Source organism: Schistocerca piceifrons, unplaced genomic scaffold, assembly GCF_021461385.2.
Source record: "Schistocerca piceifrons isolate TAMUIC-IGC-003096 unplaced genomic scaffold, iqSchPice1.1 HiC_scaffold_1613, whole genome shotgun sequence".
Taxonomy (NCBI): domain Eukaryota; kingdom Metazoa; phylum Arthropoda; class Insecta; order Orthoptera; family Acrididae; genus Schistocerca; species Schistocerca piceifrons.
In genome coordinates this window covers 16,739-26,416 of record NW_025727472.1, presented here as the reverse complement: position 1 = coordinate 26,416, position 9,678 = coordinate 16,739, and the positions used below count along the sequence as shown (strand labels likewise).

At 53.4% G+C, this 9,678-nt stretch overlaps 30 non-coding genes across 30 annotated transcripts; 12 read left to right on the top strand and 18 right to left on the bottom strand.

Annotated features, from left to right (window-relative positions):
• The first annotated feature begins 342 nt into the window (after nt 1–342).
• On the top strand, nt 343–415 carry Trnar-acg. Its single transcript has one exon. It is a non-coding gene; the product is annotated as a tRNA-Arg (tRNA).
• Nucleotides 416–702: 287 nt separating this feature from the next.
• On the top strand, nt 703–774 carry Trnam-cau. Its single transcript has one exon. It is a non-coding gene; the product is annotated as a tRNA-Met (tRNA).
• Nucleotides 775–1,019: 245 nt separating this feature from the next.
• Nucleotides 1,020–1,091, bottom strand: Trnad-guc. Its single transcript has one exon. It is a non-coding gene; the product is annotated as a tRNA-Asp (tRNA).
• Nucleotides 1,092–1,198: 107 nt separating this feature from the next.
• Trnad-guc lies at nt 1,199–1,270 on the bottom strand. The gene has a single exon. It is a non-coding gene; the product is annotated as a tRNA-Asp (tRNA).
• Nucleotides 1,271–1,377: 107 nt separating this feature from the next.
• On the bottom strand, nt 1,378–1,469 carry Trnai-uau. The gene is given in 2 exon segments: nt 1,378–1,413; nt 1,432–1,469. It is a non-coding gene; the product is annotated as a tRNA-Ile (tRNA).
• Nucleotides 1,470–1,847: 378 nt separating this feature from the next.
• On the top strand, nt 1,848–1,920 carry Trnar-acg. The gene has a single exon. It is a non-coding gene; the product is annotated as a tRNA-Arg (tRNA).
• A 604-nt stretch (nt 1,921–2,524) lies between these two features.
• Trnad-guc lies at nt 2,525–2,596 on the bottom strand. The gene has a single exon. It is a non-coding gene; the product is annotated as a tRNA-Asp (tRNA).
• Nucleotides 2,597–2,703: 107 nt separating this feature from the next.
• Trnad-guc lies at nt 2,704–2,775 on the bottom strand. Its single transcript has one exon. It is a non-coding gene; the product is annotated as a tRNA-Asp (tRNA).
• Nucleotides 2,776–2,882: 107 nt separating this feature from the next.
• Trnai-uau lies at nt 2,883–2,974 on the bottom strand. Its single transcript is given in 2 exon segments — nt 2,883–2,918; nt 2,937–2,974. It is a non-coding gene; the product is annotated as a tRNA-Ile (tRNA).
• Nucleotides 2,975–3,352: 378 nt separating this feature from the next.
• Nucleotides 3,353–3,425, top strand: Trnar-acg. The gene has a single exon. It is a non-coding gene; the product is annotated as a tRNA-Arg (tRNA).
• Nucleotides 3,426–3,712: 287 nt separating this feature from the next.
• Trnam-cau lies at nt 3,713–3,784 on the top strand. The gene has a single exon. It is a non-coding gene; the product is annotated as a tRNA-Met (tRNA).
• A 245-nt stretch (nt 3,785–4,029) lies between these two features.
• Nucleotides 4,030–4,101, bottom strand: Trnad-guc. Its single transcript has one exon. It is a non-coding gene; the product is annotated as a tRNA-Asp (tRNA).
• Nucleotides 4,102–4,208: 107 nt separating this feature from the next.
• Nucleotides 4,209–4,280, bottom strand: Trnad-guc. The gene has a single exon. It is a non-coding gene; the product is annotated as a tRNA-Asp (tRNA).
• A 107-nt stretch (nt 4,281–4,387) lies between these two features.
• Nucleotides 4,388–4,479, bottom strand: Trnai-uau. The gene is given in 2 exon segments: nt 4,388–4,423; nt 4,442–4,479. It is a non-coding gene; the product is annotated as a tRNA-Ile (tRNA).
• A 378-nt stretch (nt 4,480–4,857) lies between these two features.
• Nucleotides 4,858–4,930, top strand: Trnar-acg. The gene has a single exon. It is a non-coding gene; the product is annotated as a tRNA-Arg (tRNA).
• A 287-nt stretch (nt 4,931–5,217) lies between these two features.
• On the top strand, nt 5,218–5,289 carry Trnam-cau. The gene has a single exon. It is a non-coding gene; the product is annotated as a tRNA-Met (tRNA).
• Nucleotides 5,290–5,534: 245 nt separating this feature from the next.
• On the bottom strand, nt 5,535–5,606 carry Trnad-guc. The gene has a single exon. It is a non-coding gene; the product is annotated as a tRNA-Asp (tRNA).
• Nucleotides 5,607–5,713: 107 nt separating this feature from the next.
• Nucleotides 5,714–5,785, bottom strand: Trnad-guc. Its single transcript has one exon. It is a non-coding gene; the product is annotated as a tRNA-Asp (tRNA).
• Nucleotides 5,786–5,892: 107 nt separating this feature from the next.
• On the bottom strand, nt 5,893–5,984 carry Trnai-uau. The gene is given in 2 exon segments: nt 5,893–5,928; nt 5,947–5,984. It is a non-coding gene; the product is annotated as a tRNA-Ile (tRNA).
• A 378-nt stretch (nt 5,985–6,362) lies between these two features.
• Nucleotides 6,363–6,435, top strand: Trnar-acg. The gene has a single exon. It is a non-coding gene; the product is annotated as a tRNA-Arg (tRNA).
• Nucleotides 6,436–6,722: 287 nt separating this feature from the next.
• On the top strand, nt 6,723–6,794 carry Trnam-cau. Its single transcript has one exon. It is a non-coding gene; the product is annotated as a tRNA-Met (tRNA).
• Nucleotides 6,795–7,039: 245 nt separating this feature from the next.
• On the bottom strand, nt 7,040–7,111 carry Trnad-guc. The gene has a single exon. It is a non-coding gene; the product is annotated as a tRNA-Asp (tRNA).
• A 107-nt stretch (nt 7,112–7,218) lies between these two features.
• Nucleotides 7,219–7,290, bottom strand: Trnad-guc. The gene has a single exon. It is a non-coding gene; the product is annotated as a tRNA-Asp (tRNA).
• Nucleotides 7,291–7,397: 107 nt separating this feature from the next.
• On the bottom strand, nt 7,398–7,489 carry Trnai-uau. The gene is given in 2 exon segments: nt 7,398–7,433; nt 7,452–7,489. It is a non-coding gene; the product is annotated as a tRNA-Ile (tRNA).
• A 378-nt stretch (nt 7,490–7,867) lies between these two features.
• Trnar-acg lies at nt 7,868–7,940 on the top strand. Its single transcript has one exon. It is a non-coding gene; the product is annotated as a tRNA-Arg (tRNA).
• A 287-nt stretch (nt 7,941–8,227) lies between these two features.
• On the top strand, nt 8,228–8,299 carry Trnam-cau. The gene has a single exon. It is a non-coding gene; the product is annotated as a tRNA-Met (tRNA).
• A 245-nt stretch (nt 8,300–8,544) lies between these two features.
• Trnad-guc lies at nt 8,545–8,616 on the bottom strand. Its single transcript has one exon. It is a non-coding gene; the product is annotated as a tRNA-Asp (tRNA).
• A 107-nt stretch (nt 8,617–8,723) lies between these two features.
• Trnad-guc lies at nt 8,724–8,795 on the bottom strand. Its single transcript has one exon. It is a non-coding gene; the product is annotated as a tRNA-Asp (tRNA).
• A 107-nt stretch (nt 8,796–8,902) lies between these two features.
• Trnai-uau lies at nt 8,903–8,994 on the bottom strand. The gene is given in 2 exon segments: nt 8,903–8,938; nt 8,957–8,994. It is a non-coding gene; the product is annotated as a tRNA-Ile (tRNA).
• A 378-nt stretch (nt 8,995–9,372) lies between these two features.
• Trnar-acg lies at nt 9,373–9,445 on the top strand. The gene has a single exon. It is a non-coding gene; the product is annotated as a tRNA-Arg (tRNA).
• The last annotated feature ends 233 nt before the right edge of the window (nt 9,446–9,678 follow it).

Below are 9,678 nucleotides of genomic sequence, written 5' to 3'. Positions count from 1 at the left end.
GCTGCAAACCAGTGGTGGCCACAGAAACATACGATCGCCACCTGATGCCATACTGCGACTTTGGCACCTGACTACCAATGCTTCGTGCTATTCTTGTTTCATATGCTACGCTTACATGCACATCAACCGGCTCTCGTCGTCGAGAAAACGTGGGAAAACGCGCGCCTTGCCTTCTGCTACCTGTCGAACAGCGAGAGCAGATGCGTGGCAACCTCTAAGCTCTGCAGGCGCACTGCGGCCACGCAGCTGCACGAAAGGTACCTTCCTTGGGAGCTTGCTCAGCCATGGAGAACACGTTTCTTAGCGAATTGCACTTGTCTCGTAGAAAGAAATGCTGCCACTGGCCCTGTGGCGCAACGGATAACGCGTCTGACTACGGATCAGAAGATTCCAGGTTCGAATCCTGGCAGGGTCGGCGTTTTGTTAGTTGCCGACGCGTAGCTGGGCAGTGGATTTCGTATGTCGCCGCACCGTGGAGTGCTTTGTTGCTCCTGTGCATCTCGCAGCTGCATGTCGAGTCGATCGTGGTAAATATCGCTGCCTGCAAGCGTCAGCGTAGCGTCAGTCGAGCAAAGTCGAGACAAGTCAAGCTGAGAGCTGTAGGAGATGATACGCAATTAAATACAGGCGTGTGAAAGCGACGCAGACAACACTTTCCAAGTGTCCCACGTCACGTGGCGAAGAGCCGGCGCAACCCCAGGCAGCAGAGTGGCGCAGTGGAAGCGTGCTGGGCCCATAACCCAGAGGTCCGTGGATCGAAACCACGCTCTGCTAAAATTATTTCTTTTGCGGACTGTGCCGAGCTCGATTATTACGCCCACAGCGTCGGCTGGGGTGCTTTGATACAGCGTTAACAGCATACCCCGCAGTTCTGAAATGTGAAGAATGCGAGAACCACTTCCTAAGTTGTAGCATTTTTTAAGATTTTGCGCCAACTACACTCCACGATCGCAAAGTTAATGCTCTTACGACCCACATACGCGCAACACTCGAACAGGGTTGTGAGATAAAAATCGCATCTCCCCGGCGGGGAATCGAACCCCGGTCTCCCGCGTGACAGGCGGGGATACTAACCACTATACTACCGAGGATGCGCTGTAGACAGGTGCCTGTGTGCGAGAGATATGGTGCTAGTAGCCGCAAACGACCTACACTAAGTTCGGCGAGTGATAGAGCAGCAATTAAAAATCGGATGTGCCTCCCCGGCGGGGAATCGAACCCCGGTCTCCCGCGTGACAGGCGGGGATACTAACCACTATACTACCGAGGAAGACGCAGCTAGCGTCTCGAATGCACAATTATGTTACTCAAATAGCTGATACATCTCAAACCTAGCCTCCTGTTGCTGTCAGAGACAGCTGCTAAGAAGTAAAAGTATGCCCCAGGTGAGGCTCGAACTCACAACCCCGGCATTGCTCACGGCTACTGCCTTATAAGTACCGTGCGCTAACCAATTGCGCCACTGGGGCTACAACAGAGTGCTTTCAGTTAGCGGTATTCACTTTGCTGCAAACCAGTGGTGGCCACAGAAACATACGATCGCCACCTGATGCCATACTGCGACTTTGGCACCTGACTACCAATGCTTCGTGCTATTCTTGTTTCATATGCTACGCTTACATGCACATCAACCGGCTCTCGTCGTCGAGAAAACGTGGGAAAACGCGCGCCTTGCCTTCTGCTACCTGTCGAACAGCGAGAGCAGATGCGTGGCAACCTCTAAGCTCTGCAGGCGCACTGCGGCCACGCAGCTGCACGAAAGGTACCTTCCTTGGGAGCTTGCTCAGCCATGGAGAACACGTTTCTTAGCGAATTGCACTTGTCTCGTAGAAAGAAATGCTGCCACTGGCCCTGTGGCGCAACGGATAACGCGTCTGACTACGGATCAGAAGATTCCAGGTTCGAATCCTGGCAGGGTCGGCGTTTTGTTAGTTGCCGACGCGTAGCTGGGCAGTGGATTTCGTATGTCGCCGCACCGTGGAGTGCTTTGTTGCTCCTGTGCATCTCGCAGCTGCATGTCGAGTCGATCGTGGTAAATATCGCTGCCTGCAAGCGTCAGCGTAGCGTCAGTCGAGCAAAGTCGAGACAAGTCAAGCTGAGAGCTGTAGGAGATGATACGCAATTAAATACAGGCGTGTGAAAGCGACACAGACAACACTTTCCAAGTGTCCCACGTCACGTGGCGAAGAGCCGGCGCAACCCCAGGCAGCAGAGTGGCGCAGTGGAAGCGTGCTGGGCCCATAAACCAGAGGTCCGTGGATCGAAACCACGCTCTGCTAAAATTATTTCTTTTGCGGACTGTGCCGAGCTCGATTATTACGCCCACAGCGTCGGCTGGGGTGCTTTGATACAGCGTTAACAGCATACCCCGCAGTTCTGAAATGTGAAGAATGCGAGAACCACTTCCTAAGTTGTAGCATTTTTTAAGATTTTGCGCCAACTACACTCCACGATCGCAATGTTAATGCTCTTACGACCCACATACGCGCAACACTCGAACAGGGTTGTGAGATAAAAATCGCATCTCCCCGGCGGGGAATCGAACCCCGGTCTCCCGCGTGACAGGCGGGGATACTAACCACTATACTACCGAGGATGCGCTGTAGACAGGTGCCTGTGTGCGAGAGATATGGTGCTAGTAGCCGCAAACGACCTACACTAAGTTCGGCGAGTGATAGAGCAGCAATTAAAAATCGGATGTGCCTCCCCGGCGGGGAATCGAACCCCGGTCTCCCGCGTGACAGGCGGGGATACTAACCACTATACTACCGAGGAAGACGCAGCTAGCGTCTCGAATGCACAATTATGTTACTCAAATAGCTGATACATCTCAAACCTAGCCTCCTGTTGCTGTCAGAGACAGCTGCTAAGAAATAAAAGTATGCCCCAGGTGAGGCTCGAACTCACAACCCCGGCATTGCTCACGGCTACTGCCTTATAAGTACCGTGCGCTAACCAATTGCGCCACTGGGGCTACAACACAGTGCTTTCAGTTAGCGGTATTCACTTTGCTGCAAACCAGTGGTGGCCACAGAAACATACGATCGCCACCTGATGCCATACTGCGACTTTGGCACCTGACTACCAATGCTTCGTGCTATTCTTGTTTCATATGCTACGCTTACATGCACATCAACCGGCTCTCGTCGTCGAGAAAACGTGGGAAAACGCGCGCCTTGCCTTCTGCTACCTGTCGAACAGCGAGAGCAGATGCGTGGCAACCTCTAAGCTCTGCAGGCGCACTGCGGCCACGCAGCTGCACGAAAGGTACCTTCCTTGGGAGCTTGCTCAGCCATGGAGAACACGTTTCTTAGCGAATTGCACTTGTCTCGTAGAAAGAAATGCTGCCACTGGCCCTGTGGCGCAACGGATAACGCGTCTGACTACGGATCAGAAGATTCCAGGTTCGAATCCTGGCAGGGTCGGCGTTTTGTTAGTTGCCGACGCGTAGCTGGGCAGTGGATTTCGTATGTCGCCGCACCGTGGAGTGCTTTGTTGCTCCTGTGCATCTCGCAGCTGCATGTCGAGTCGATCGTGGTAAATATCGCTGCCTGCAAGCGTCAGCGTAGCGTCAGTCGAGCAAAGTCGAGACAAGTCAAGCTGAGAGCTGTAGGAGATGATACGCAATTAAATACAGGCGTGTGAAAGCGACGCAGCCAACACTTTCCAAGTGTCCCACGTCACGTGGCGAAGAGCCGGCGCAACCCCAGGCAGCAGAGTGGCGCAGTGGAAGCGTGCTGGGCCCATAACCCAGAGGTCCGTGGATCGAAACCACGCTCTGCTAAAATTATTTCTTTTGCGGACTGTGCCGAGCTCGATTATTACGCCCACAGCGTCGGCTGGGGTGCTTTGATACAGCGTTAACAGCATACCCCGCAGTTCTGAAATGTGAAGAATGCGAGAACCACTTCCTAAGTTGTAGCATTTTTTAAGATTTTGTGCCAACTACACTCCACGATCGCAAAGTTAATGCTCTTACGACCCACATACGCGCAACACTCGAACAGGGTTGTGCGATAAAAATCGCATCTCCCCGGCGGGGAATCGAACCCCGGTCTCCCGCGTGACAGGCGGGGATACTAACCACTATACTACCGAGGATGCGCTGTAGACAGGTGCCTGTGTGCGAGAGATATGGTGCTAGTAGCCGCAAACGACCTACACTAAGTTCGGCGAGTGATAGAGCAGCAATTAAAAATCGGATGTCCCTCCCCGGCGGGGAATCGAACCCCGGTCTCCCGCGTGACAGGCGGGGATACTAACCACTATACTACCGAGGAAGACGCAGCTAGCGTCTCGAATGCACAATTATGTTACTCAAATAGCTGATACATCTCAAACCTAGCCTCCTGTTGCTGTCAGAGACAGCTGCTAAGAAGTAAAAGTATGCCCCAGGTGAGGCTCGAACTCACAACCCCGGCATTGCTCACGGCTACTGCCTTATAAGTACCGTGCGCTAACCAATTGCGCCACTGGGGCTACAACAGAGCGCTTTCAGTTAGCGGTATTCACATTGCTGCAAACCAGTGGTGGCCACAGAAACATACGATCGCCACCTGATGCCATACTGCGACTTTGGCACCTGACTACCAATGCTTCGTGCTATTCTTGTTTCATATGCTACGCTTACATGCACATCAACCGGCTCTCGTCGTCGAGAAAACGTGGGAAAACGCGCGCCTTGCCTTCTGCTACCTGTCGAACAGCGAGAGCAGATGCGTGGCAACCTCTAAGCTCTGCAGGCGCACTGCGGCCACGCAGCTGCACGAAAGGTACCTTCCTTGGGAGCTTGCTCAGCCATGGAGAACACGTTTCTTAGCGAATTGCACTTGTCTCGTAGAAAGAAATGCTGCCACTGGCCCTGTGGCGCAACGGATAACGCGTCTGACTACGGATCAGAAGATTCCAGGTTCGAATCCTGGCAGGGTCGGCGTTTTGTTAGTTGCCGACGCGTAGCTGGGCAGTGGATTTCGTATGTCGCCGCACCGTGGAGTGCTTTGTTGCTCCTGTGCATCTCGCAGCTGCATGTCGAGTCGATCGTGGTAAATATCGCTGCCTGCAAGCGTCAGCGTAGCGTCAGTCGAGCAAAGTCGAGACAAGTCAAGCTGAGAGCTGTAGGAGATGATACGCAATTAAATACAGGCGTGTGAAAGCGACGCAGCCAACACTTTCCAAGTGTCCCACGTCACGTGGCGAAGAGCCGGCGCAACCCCAGGCAGCAGAGTGGCGCAGTGGAAGCGTGCTGGGCCCATAACCCAGAGGTCCGTGGATCGAAACCACGCTCTGCTAAAATTATTTCTTTTGCGGACTGTGCCGAGCTCGATTATTACGCCCACAGCGTCGGCTGGGGTGCTTTGATACAGCGTTAACAGCATACCCCGCAGTTCTGAAATGTGAAGAATGCGAGAACCACTTCCTAAGTTGTAGCATTTTTTAAGATTTTGTGCCAACTACACTCCACGATCGCAAAGTTAATGCTCTTACGACCCACATACGCGCAACACTCGAACAGGGTTGTGCGATAAAAATCGCATCTCCCCGGCGGGGAATCGAACCCCGGTCTCCCGCGTGACAGGCGGGGATACTAACCACTATACTACCGAGGATGCGCTGTAGACAGGTGCCTGTGTGCGAGAGATATGGTGCTAGTAGCCGCAAACGACCTACACTAAGTTCGGCGAGTGATAGAGCAGCAATTAAAAATCGGATGTGCCTCCCCGGCGGGGAATCGAACCCCGGTCTCCCGCGTGACAGGCGGGGATACTAACCACTATACTACCGAGGAAGACGCAGCTAGCGTCTCGAATGCACAATTATGTTACTCAAATAGCTGATACATCTCAAACCTAGCCTCCTGTTGCTGTCAGAGACAGCTGCTAAGAAATAAAAGTATGCCCCAGGTGAGGCTCGAACTCACAACCCCGGCATTGCTCACGGCTACTGCCTTATAAGTACCGTGCGCTAACCAATTGCGCCACTGGGGCTACAACACAGTGCTTTCAGTTAGCGGTATTCACTTTGCTGCAAACCAGTGGTGGCCACAGAAACATACGATCGCCACCTGATGCCATACTGCGACTTTGGCACCTGACTACCAATGCTTCGTGCTATTCTTGTTTCATATGCTACGCTTACATGCACATCAACCGGCTCTCGTCGTCGAGAAAACGTGGGAAAACGCGCGCCTTGCCTTCTGCTACCTGTCGAACAGCGAGAGCAGATGCGTGGCAACCTCTAAGCTCTGCAGGCGCACTGCGGCCACGCAGCTGCACGAAAGGTACCTTCCTTGGGAGCTTGCTCAGCCATGGAGAACACGTTTCTTAGCGAATTGCACTTGTCTCGTAGAAAGAAATGCTGCCACTGGCCCTGTGGCGCAACGGATAACGCGTCTGACTACGGATCAGAAGATTCCAGGTTCGAATCCTGGCAGGGTCGGCGTTTTGTTAGTTGCCGACGCGTAGCTGGGCAGTGGATTTCGTATGTCGCCGCACCGTGGAGTGCTTTGTTGCTCCTGTGCATCTCGCAGCTGCATGTCGAGTCGATCGTGGTAAATATCGCTGCCTGCAAGCGTCAGCGTAGCGTCAGTCGAGCAAAGTCGAGACAAGTCAAGCTGAGAGCTGTAGGAGATGATACGCAATTAAATACAGGCGTGTGAAAGCGACGCAGACAACACTTTCCAAGTGTCCCACGTCACGTGGCGAAGAGCCGGCGCAACCCCAGGCAGCAGAGTGGCGCAGTGGAAGCGTGCTGGGCCCATAACCCAGAGGTCCGTGGATCGAAACCACGCTCTGCTAAAATTATTTCTTTTGCGGACTGTGCCGAGCTCGATTATTACGCCCACAGCGTCGGCTGGGGTGCTTTGATACAGCGTTAACAGCATACCCCGCAGTTCTGAAATGTGAAGAATGCGAGAACCACTTCCTAAGTTGTAGCATTTTTTAAGATTTTGCGCCAACTACACTCCACGATCGCAATGTTAATGCTCTTACGACCCACATACGCGCAACACTCGAACAGGGTTGTGAGATAAAAATCGCATCTCCCCGGCGGGGAATCGAACCCCGGTCTCCCGCGTGACAGGCGGGGATACTAACCACTATACTACCGAGGATGCGCTGTAGACAGGTGCCTGTGTGCGAGAGATATGGTGCTAGTAGCCGCAAACGACCTACACTAAGTTCGGCGAGTGATAGAGCAGCAATTAAAAATCGGATGTGCCTCCCCGGCGGGGAATCGAACCCCGGTCTCCCGCGTGACAGGCGGGGATACTAACCACTATACTACCGAGGAAGACGCAGCTAGCGTCTCGAATGCACAATTATGTTACTCAAATAGCTGATACATCTCAAACCTAGCCTCCTGTTGCTGTCAGAGACAGCTGCTAAGAAATAAAAGTATGCCCCAGGTGAGGCTCGAACTCACAACCCCGGCATTGCTCACGGCTACTGCCTTATAAGTACCGTGCGCTAACCAATTGCGCCACTGGGGCTACAACACAGTGCTTTCAGTTAGCGGTATTCACTTTGCTGCAAACCAGTGGTGGCCACAGAAACATACGATCGCCACCTGATGCCATACTGCGACTTTGGCACCTGACTACCAATGCTTCGTGCTATTCTTGTTTCATATGCTACGCTTACATGCACATCAACCGGCTCTCGTCGTCGAGAAAACGTGGGAAAACGCGCGCCTTGCCTTCTGCTACCTGTCGAACAGCGAGAGCAGATGCGTGGCAACCTCTAAGCTCTGCAGGCGCACTGCGGCCACGCAGCTGCACGAAAGGTACCTTCCTTGGGAGCTTGCTCAGCCATGGAGAACACGTTTCTTAGCGAATTGCACTTGTCTCGTAGAAAGAAATGCTGCCACTGGCCCTGTGGCGCAACGGATAACGCGTCTGACTACGGATCAGAAGATTCCAGGTTCGAATCCTGGCAGGGTCGGCGTTTTGTTAGTTGCCGACGCGTAGCTGGGCAGTGGATTTCGTATGTCGCCGCACCGTGGAGTGCTTTGTTGCTCCTGTGCATCTCGCAGCTGCATGTCGAGTCGATCGTGGTAAATATCGCTGCCTGCAAGCGTCAGCGTAGCGTCAGTCGAGCAAAGTCGAGACAAGTCAAGCTGAGAGCTGTAGGAGATGATACGCAATTAAATACAGGCGTGTGAAAGCGACGCAGCCAACACTTTCCAAGTGTCCCACGTCACGTGGCGAAGAGCCGGCGCAACCCCAGGCAGCAGAGTGGCGCAGTGGAAGCGTGCTGGGCCCATAACCCAGAGGTCCGTGGATCGAAACCACGCTCTGCTAAAATTATTTCTTTTGCGGACTGTGCCGAGCTCGATTATTACGCCCACAGCGTCGGCTGGGGTGCTTTGATACAGCGTTAACAGCATACCCCGCAGTTCTGAAATGTGAAGAATGCGAGAACCACTTCCTAAGTTGTAGCATTTTTTAAGATTTTGTGCCAACTACACTCCACGATCGCAAAGTTAATGCTCTTACGACCCACATACGCGCAACACTCGAACAGGGTTGTGCGATAAAAATCGCATCTCCCCGGCGGGGAATCGAACCCCGGTCTCCCGCGTGACAGGCGGGGATACTAACCACTATACTACCGAGGATGCGCTGTAGACAGGTGCCTGTGTGCGAGAGATATGGTGCTAGTAGCCGCAAACGACCTACACTAAGTTCGGCGAGTGATAGAGCAGCAATTAAAAATCGGATGTGCCTCCCCGGCGGGGAATCGAACCCCGGTCTCCCGCGTGACAGGCGGGGATACTAACCACTATACTACCGAGGAAGACGCAGCTAGCGTCTCGAATGCACAATTATGTTACTCAAATAGCTGATACATCTCAAACCTAGCCTCCTGTTGCTGTCAGAGACAGCTGCTAAGAAGTAAAAGTATGCCCCAGGTGAGGCTCGAACTCACAACCCCGGCATTGCTCACGGCTACTGCCTTATAAGTACCGTGCGCTAACCAATTGCGCCACTGGGGCTACAACAGAGCGCTTTCAGTTAGCGGTATTCACATTGCTGCAAACCAGTGGTGGCCACAGAAACATACGATCGCCACCTGATGCCATACTGCGACTTTGGCACCTGACTACCAATGCTTCGTGCTATTCTTGTTTCATATGCTACGCTTACATGCACATCAACCGGCTCTCGTCGTCGAGAAAACGTGGGAAAACGCGCGCCTTGCCTTCTGCTACCTGTCGAACAGCGAGAGCAGATGCGTGGCAACCTCTAAGCTCTGCAGGCGCACTGCGGCCACGCAGCTGCACGAAAGGTACCTTCCTTGGGAGCTTGCTCAGCCATGGAGAACACGTTTCTTAGCGAATTGCACTTGTCTCGTAGAAAGAAATGCTGCCACTGGCCCTGTGGCGCAACGGATAACGCGTCTGACTACGGATCAGAAGATTCCAGGTTCGAATCCTGGCAGGGTCGGCGTTTTGTTAGTTGCCGACGCGTAGCTGGGCAGTGGATTTCGTATGTCGCCGCACCGTGGAGTGCTTTGTTGCTCCTGTGCATCTCGCAGCTGCATGTCGAGTCGATCGTGGTAAATATCGCTGCCTGCAAGCGTCAGCGTAGCGTCAGTCGAGCAAAGTCGAGACAAGTCAAGCTGAGAGCTGTAGGAGATGATACGCAATTAAATACAGGCGTGTGAAAGCGACGCAGCC